We start from the raw sequence: 7,944 nt of genomic DNA on the forward strand, positions 1-7,944 counted from the left end.
CACTGCAATCTATTATTGAAGACTGGGCGTCATTGTGTTCCTTCCGGCTAAGGACGCCTATATTTTCTGTCACTGCTCCACCATTGCAATATCAATGTTGCCCCCTCTCGCAATGAAAATGCTGCAGAGCTGGACTAAATTACAAGTGTTATCTGGACCTGGATGAAACAAAACACAAGCTGGACTGATACGTCCGCCACTGTTGGCAAATGCAAAGGCAAAGGGACAAGGCTTCTTTTTTTTTTTTCAGGTCCAGGAGGCTGTCAGTGAGTCTTCCAGCACGTCCACATGTATTCCCTCCATTAGCTACGATGCCAGCTGAACCAGAATAAGAAGGCAAATCCCAACAGTAATCAGTCAACAACAAGGCGGATGCTATATTGTTTGGAGTCGTGTGATGCTGGGCCTTTTGTGCCGGCTATGTGGATTGTGGGTATGAGGTTGTCCCCCCCCAGGTGCCTTCTCCATCCAGATTTTGCCTTGTACGTGCTGGTTGAAATATTGCACAGGCTCCTGGAATTTTTTTTACGTCTCCACAGGCATATATGCAGAGTTTAGCACCATGTAATGTCTTTCAATCCATCAAAAGTGGGAACGGGGGCTTTTTTGCCCATGCTCATGTTTGTTTTACAACAGTAGCCATTGTAAAACCCCTTCATCCTGCATTAGTAGGAAAACACCCACTGTGCTGTTATTAGTGCTTTACAGTGGAGACTATTAGACTACCAAAAATAAAAACCCTGCTTTTAAATGATAGTTGCCTGAACATACCTAATGTCTGATGAAATGACAAACTAATTTACGTTTTTCAGGCTAAATGATTTTCCCTTTTAAATACAGTATAGTGTTGTATATATAGTAAAGTATGTATATATTATTTATTTATTTTTTGCCAAAAACCCATTCAGAGAAAAAAAAGTACAGTTTTGTTCTACTTTGTGTATATAGTAATTTAAAACTGGTATATAATTGCAATACTGGAAATACTGTCAAAACAATCATACATAGTGCGGATGAAAACTCATTGTATTTAATAGTATTCTGTAGTAAGCTCTGAAACATGTCATTAGTTCCAAATGAGTATGTTTTTCAAGCTCTTAAAGAGAGGCCTTTAAGCCCACTTTGTAACCACTTCTTTAAACCTCAGTGTGTCATTTCAGTGTGTTGAAAATTGGAAGAGGACATTTGTTTTTTTTTTTGTTTTTTTTTTTTTGTTAGAAGTGTGTATCAAGGGGTTTTAAGTTAGGATTACATCCATCAAACTAGGACATCATGGTGGCACAGCAGTGTAGGGATGACCAACACAACATACATCTCAGTTTATTTATGGCTGGGAATCTTTGCTGTGTGTTATCCTCTTTTCTTTCCCCATATGCTAGCTGTCACTCTCGACTGCCAACTGTCATGAGGGGGTAAAATAAAAAAGGCTATTTTTTTTCCCCTTTTAGAGTTAACCTGAGGCTGAAGTGAGCATACCAAGACTTCAGTTTATGCTTCGGATGATGCAAATACATGCTGATGGTGCCATGAAATAATGATGGACTACATTAGCACACTTGGTAATGCACAAAGCTAATATTGGTAAAACGTAGTGCTTGTGTTATGTGTTCCCTGAAGGTAGAATATTTAACAGAACCCACCCAGACAGTTGCCCTGGGGGAGGTGGGGCGACCTCAGTGCACTGATGGAGAGCCTACATTTTCATTGCTGTCTATGGACATTAACAATTTAACATCTCAAAATACACGGCAATGCATACTTGAGTTGGACAATAGATGGGAAATGGCGCACATCACATATTATTTGTTGTTTTGGGAAATCACAGGTTTAATCTCAGAAACAATGGATGTGTCCATCAGAGATCCTGTTCTGTCTGTGTCCTTCAACCAAACATTAAACACCCACTTGCCAGTAGTGAACTCACTGTCACTGGCAAAAAAAATAAATTACCACACTCACCAAACATGAAATGCATGGACAACTTGCTGGTGTAAGCACCTTATCCTTACTTTAGCAAGATAAATATGTTAAAAACGCAGTTAACGCCACATATAAATCAGATGTCTCACTCCATTACGACACACTGTTGTACACAGGCATAGCACAAAATGCTGGACCCTTTATTTACTCATTCCCTGCACAGAACCAGTGCTGTGAAACCACCAACCGTGTTACAGTGATGGCTGCTTCAAGGTTACTTAACTGATAAATTACTGTATATTGCATGTTCAGCGGGGTAGTTCTTGCACCCACTGCTGTCCACTTCTGCTCCTGCAGGCTGTATCCCATCTTATGCTTTAAAGCCACCTAGTCGTGCAGGGTTAGAACATTTTGGAAATATAACATAATAATGTAATATAAATATGGATTAAATGATGTACAAAACATTTCTTTGAATTATCATGGTGGTCCATGGGATAAGATAAGATAAACCTTTATTAGTCCTGCAGTGTCTGTGAGATATACTGAGTCCTCAATTAAATGACACAACCATCAAATGCAGACATATGCAGATGATCATTGACATTTTTGGACACAATGTTACGTAGAAAAAAAATCAAAACTACTTGAGGGGGTTAAGACGTTAAAGATGGGTCAGGTAATCTGCAGTTATGAATAAAAGTAAAATCCCACCTCCACCTCAGAGACTAATTCTCATCCACTGGACATTTTTGGTCATGTGAGATGACATCCTTTGCATCTTCAAGGCTAAGAAACTAGAAATCAAAACAGAACCAAACGAAAGAAACTGTATAAGGGCTGCACAGTACGCAGCGGGAAAGTAGTGGAGCTCTCTTAAAAACACAACATGTGTGCAGCTCCATCAAGCTGACGTTAATTAGAGAGAACGATGAGTAGCTCAAGCCATGGTTGCCATAATCCTTTTACTGAATCTCCTGTCTCTTTACAAATATCCCTTACTTAGAACTGCATAATTACAGGTTTCTTGTTATTCACATCTGATTTATTTTCTAGCAGCTTGCATCATGATATTTATTTTTCTTTTTAGATAGTAGAAGAGATTTTAATGGCAGGTGGAAGTGCTCTGCTTTGATCAAAGGGTGAACATGTGCTTGAGGGAAGGTAAAATGGATGAGGAAAGAGCACAGCACTCATCCCGCTATTTTAATACCACCCCAGGTCCAGTTTGGACCCTGGGGGACAGCAGTGGTTGTTATGATCAGGATGAATCCCTCTTCTCCATGATTTATGCCGGAAGCTTGATATAAAATCGGGTTATTTTCAAAGGTATCTATATTTATATGTCTTCTGACTTGTGCTAAACATTTTAAGCAGCCAAAAAAAAAAAAGAAATTAAAACACAAGAAATAAGTAATTGCTAATATAAAAGTTAATGTAATAGCAAAGTTTATTTTTTCCCTTGTCTTTTTTAAATTTATTATTCTACCTGACATAGCTTCCTTTCACATGCAAATTAAAGGTTCCATGCAATATAAATGATCTAAACACATGACACACACACACACACACACACACACATATACATACACAAAACACAAATACATATGGTTGTTGTTGCTTGGCAACAGTGGATGGCAAAACAAAGTGCCCTGCCATATACACTGTAGCCCTGAACTCTTCTGCAAATGCCATATTTCATTGGGTGTGGCAGCCAATGAAGCATAAATGCAGATTAGAAGCGGAAGCTAAATTGATTCAGTTCAATATCCTGCTATAAAACAGAACAGCTAGGTCTGAATTTTGTGATCTTTTACATGCATGTGTGTTTCAGACGATGTGAGAGACAGAGACATGTTACTTCATCAGGTCGGTGATGCCTACAAGATGCTTAATATCACATCCCCATTTAAAGCTACAGCTGCAGCTGTAACAGTTAAGCGGTGTTGAAGTTTCAAGAAGGACATGCTAACAGAATTTTGGATGACCAAAATAAATGATTGCCTTTTAACACATTTCTTGTCATAATCCTTGCCTTCTACACAGGGGCTCAGTTAAACATTATTTATTCTGACTTTCCTCAAGAGTTTCTCTGTTTAATGTGTATGCAATTACACATTCATATCAGTTGATGTCTTCATCCAGGGTTCTTTAGCAGAGAGCAATTAGTAGTTCTGGGTCTTGCTCTCTGACACTGACAGAATACATGTCTACCACAGGGACATTTGTTGGCATTTTACAGGAAGAGTCTCATACATTTGATGTATTTTTCTTTCATTAAATTAGCAATATTATCCATCAATACAGTATATTATCAAAGACACTGTTCAGGAAGATTTTTTAAATTTTATCTGAGAAAGAATAACAATTCCCCTTTTCTCCATGCTGTTGTATCTATCCTTCATTCCTGTCCCGCCGGATAAGGAGGATACTTTGAAAGCTTAGTTTTACTGGCTGCCAGTTATTTCACTTTGGAAGAGGTTCAACTACAGCAACACTATTGTCAGGAGGAATGTTTGTAAAAAAAATACCTCTAGACTATCAAACGTAAATCCCATGACTGCAAAATGTTTCACTGATTAGGTTTTGAATGAAAGCCGCGTTTCATCTGAAACAACGTGCATAGGAATATTCACTGCTGCCTGCAAGAAATTAGCATCATGTTCAAATAAGCCCACGTGGGATTTGTAAGAGAATAACTACGAGTTCTGTTAACTTCAATTTGTATGTGATACCATCACTGTAATATTCCCAGTTAGAAACAGAATTGCATGTCAAAGGAGGCTGAAAGACAGACATATTTTCTGTGACAGCCAATATAGTTCTGGAGAGGTTTCATTCTGAGTGAATAAATGTCATTTATGTTGCTATGTACATAATGTAGATGAAAATTGGTCCTTGGTGACAAGGCTCAATTGTGATGTCATCATATTTTAAGAAGGGAGGTGAAACAGTGAGTGATATAGTAAACCCTGGATGGAGCCAAGACATTGATGGTGGTGGTGGTGGTGGTTGTGAGACGAAGAGATTGGCTGCTGATCTGATGATGAGGAGTGGACTCTGAGCTGAACTGAACCTGGACACTGGATATGATGGACTGGAGATGAGTGGTGTGGGTCATAACGAATTCACACTGAAATCAAAATAGCAGAACAGATTTAAAGTCTCACGGCCTAAACATGAATGGCTGATTGAATTCATGGCAAAATTACGAGGTTAAACACCCATAGTCAGCTGATTGAGAAATTAAGAAAGAAGGAGAGGATGAATTGTGAATGAATGAGTGAGTTTTTCTGACTGAACTGAACTATATTAGGGGATGTATGGATTTGGTCATGACAATCAAATGGAAATTTCCCACACCTGTAAATCTAACATGTATAATATTACAACTGAAGTCAAGTGAGTTTGAATGTGGAGGCTTTCCCAGTGGCCAGTTGGAAACAACACTCTATGCTTTGTGAAGGATGATTCAAGAATGATTCCGATTAAAAGACTAAGAATACTGCACAAAATGTTGTTGGGTAATTATCTGAACAAGCTTAGTTTTTGCATGAAAAGATATCAGTTAAAATATGGATCCTCAGAAGACCCACTGGACCATTTTTCCTGCACACTGAGGCTCCTCAGATTCCCCAATCCTATTCTTCCCTTCCATCCTTCACTGAGAGATAAGCCAAAAGGAGTCCTTTTTGCCGCAGACACACTGGAATCCCACTCACACAACCTCCACTGTAATTACTGAAGCTTTTCACAGAGCTGCTTTGGAACATCATGCACCAACACTATATGATTACACCCCACCAAGCTAACTCCCTGGGATACGAGACTGTGGTCACAACGGCCTCCAAGCTAGTGCCTGTTGCTGCTGTGTTACTTCCTTAGCGTGGTGTTCCTGTGCATCAAGAGTTACATGGCTCTGACCCTGTAAATACAGCATGACTAAACAGCGAGTAATGAAAACCTTGTCTGGTGCCTGTACAAACAGCTTATCCCTCAACCTGGGCTTACACTGTAACATGGTGACAACCTCACTTTCCCTCCCTCAATCTCTTTCTACATGTGCCAGAGTGATAGGAATCTCCCCAGGCTCCTTCATCCCCTTCGCTGGCAATCCTGGATTCACATTGTCCGCTTTTGTCTGCTATTCTCTCCAGATATTTAGGTATTCATCGCTCCTATTCGTGACTCCTCTGGGCCTTGTAGCTGAAGCCTGCTTCCAGACTGTACCCCAGAGAAGAGACAGAAGAGAAGAAAGGGAAGGGGTTAGAGAAACGAGCCACAGACGGTGCAGGGCTTATCTGCTCTGAACACCCGAGTGTCGGCAGCTCCCCAAATGCTATGAATATCTGTGCCTCTATGTGTGTTTATTAAGGAGTAGGAAATGCTTTTTTGCAAGGCAGGCAAAAGAAATTGTGTGCGTGCAGATGACACGTTGTGTACACTTTCATTTCAGCATAGATGCAGCTTTTGCACTGCAATACAAGGAAGGTCCTAATGTTGTACTGGTGTCACGGAGAGGCTACAGAGCCAGACTACCTCAGATGAAAAGAGGAGGATATCTGTTATTAAAGAGAGCCAACACTGAAGGGAGAGCGCATTGCTGATAGATAGAGTGTAATGAAGGATTCACATTTGGCCATAATTGCTGAAGCACCTCCTATTTTCAAATCATCAAATTATTACTTGGTAATGTCAAGTAAATGGTTTCATGATTATGGCTCTTAGGATTTCACTATGTCAATAAACAACTCATATTTGCCCAATAATGGATAGTGTTCTCACATGGCTGCAACGCATGATAGGAGATTAAACTCACAAATACAAGATAATTGATATTAGGAGAATCAAAGCCCAAAACAATTTTCACTCTGTTTGCAAATGTTGTGTATAATGTGTAACAGTCAGACAAAACTCATAATTTGGCTCAGCCTCTTGGAGTCACCGGCTTACATGCAAGCAAATGTAGTATGTAATCAAATATTCATGTTCCTGATTTAAACAAAACAGTGGTTACTTCCATTTTGTGCATGCAGGACGTCTACCACAGAGGCCACAGTCACGAATGGAAATAAGATAAGGAGTCAATGACATGTTACTAGCAATAAATTATGCAGCAGCACTGGTCTGTATTTTGCAACTCAGGGTCTAGAGAGTCTGGAGTTAAAATCAGTCATCTGATTTCATCCAGGTGGGTGGTTTACTTGGGTAAACAAATGCACCTACCACCATCTGTGTGCTGATTGGTGTGCTTGCATGTTTCACCACACAGTGCCGTATCTGGCTGCCAAGAGTCTGCCAACATGCATTGCTCTCTCTGAAAGCTTTCAGAATATAATCTGGCAGGGAGCTATCACAGAGGGAAACAATGACCCAGGAAAAGTTTGATGTGGTGTTTCTGAGAGGAACAAGAAGCTTGGCATGGCACTTTGTGTTTAGCAGTACTGATTTGAGAAGAATCCAAGTTATGGGGTCAGATCCAAAGGTGGACGTGCCATCTTTAAAATTACATGTAGTTGTCCCCATAATAAATTATTTCTAAATAAATTGTGCAATCTCACTCCTGCTTAGTGGTCTTGCTACTTGCAGAGCAGGTATGTGGATAACAACAAGCTATATGAAAGTGCTAGCACTGGAAAAAAAGAACAAAAAAATTCGCATCAGGCCCAAAAACTGCTGCATTGCATTTTGCATGTCAAACAACAAATATCCCAGTTTATGATTTTCTTTACTCCGCCAAAGAGCAAAGCAAAGTAAAATAAGTGACCGCTGGCTGCAGGCTAATGCCAGAGTGGATGATAGTGTCAAAGTGTGAGATCTGGCTACTCATTATGTAGTTAATAATGTTGCTGACTAAATAAAATGTATGCAGAATGTGTGCATCGAAATCAAATCGATTTGTGGTGGTGTAGCTTACGTTTTTACTGCAACAAAAATATGGTGCCATAAAATACCTGCTTTAAGAATGGAGTTTGGTTTAACAGTCTGTCCACTTGAAATACTGCTGGGGAGCAGAGGAAGTAA

The sequence above is a fragment of the Scatophagus argus genome, chromosome 6 (assembly GCF_020382885.2).
Source record: "Scatophagus argus isolate fScaArg1 chromosome 6, fScaArg1.pri, whole genome shotgun sequence".
Taxonomy (NCBI): domain Eukaryota; kingdom Metazoa; phylum Chordata; class Actinopteri; family Scatophagidae; genus Scatophagus; species Scatophagus argus.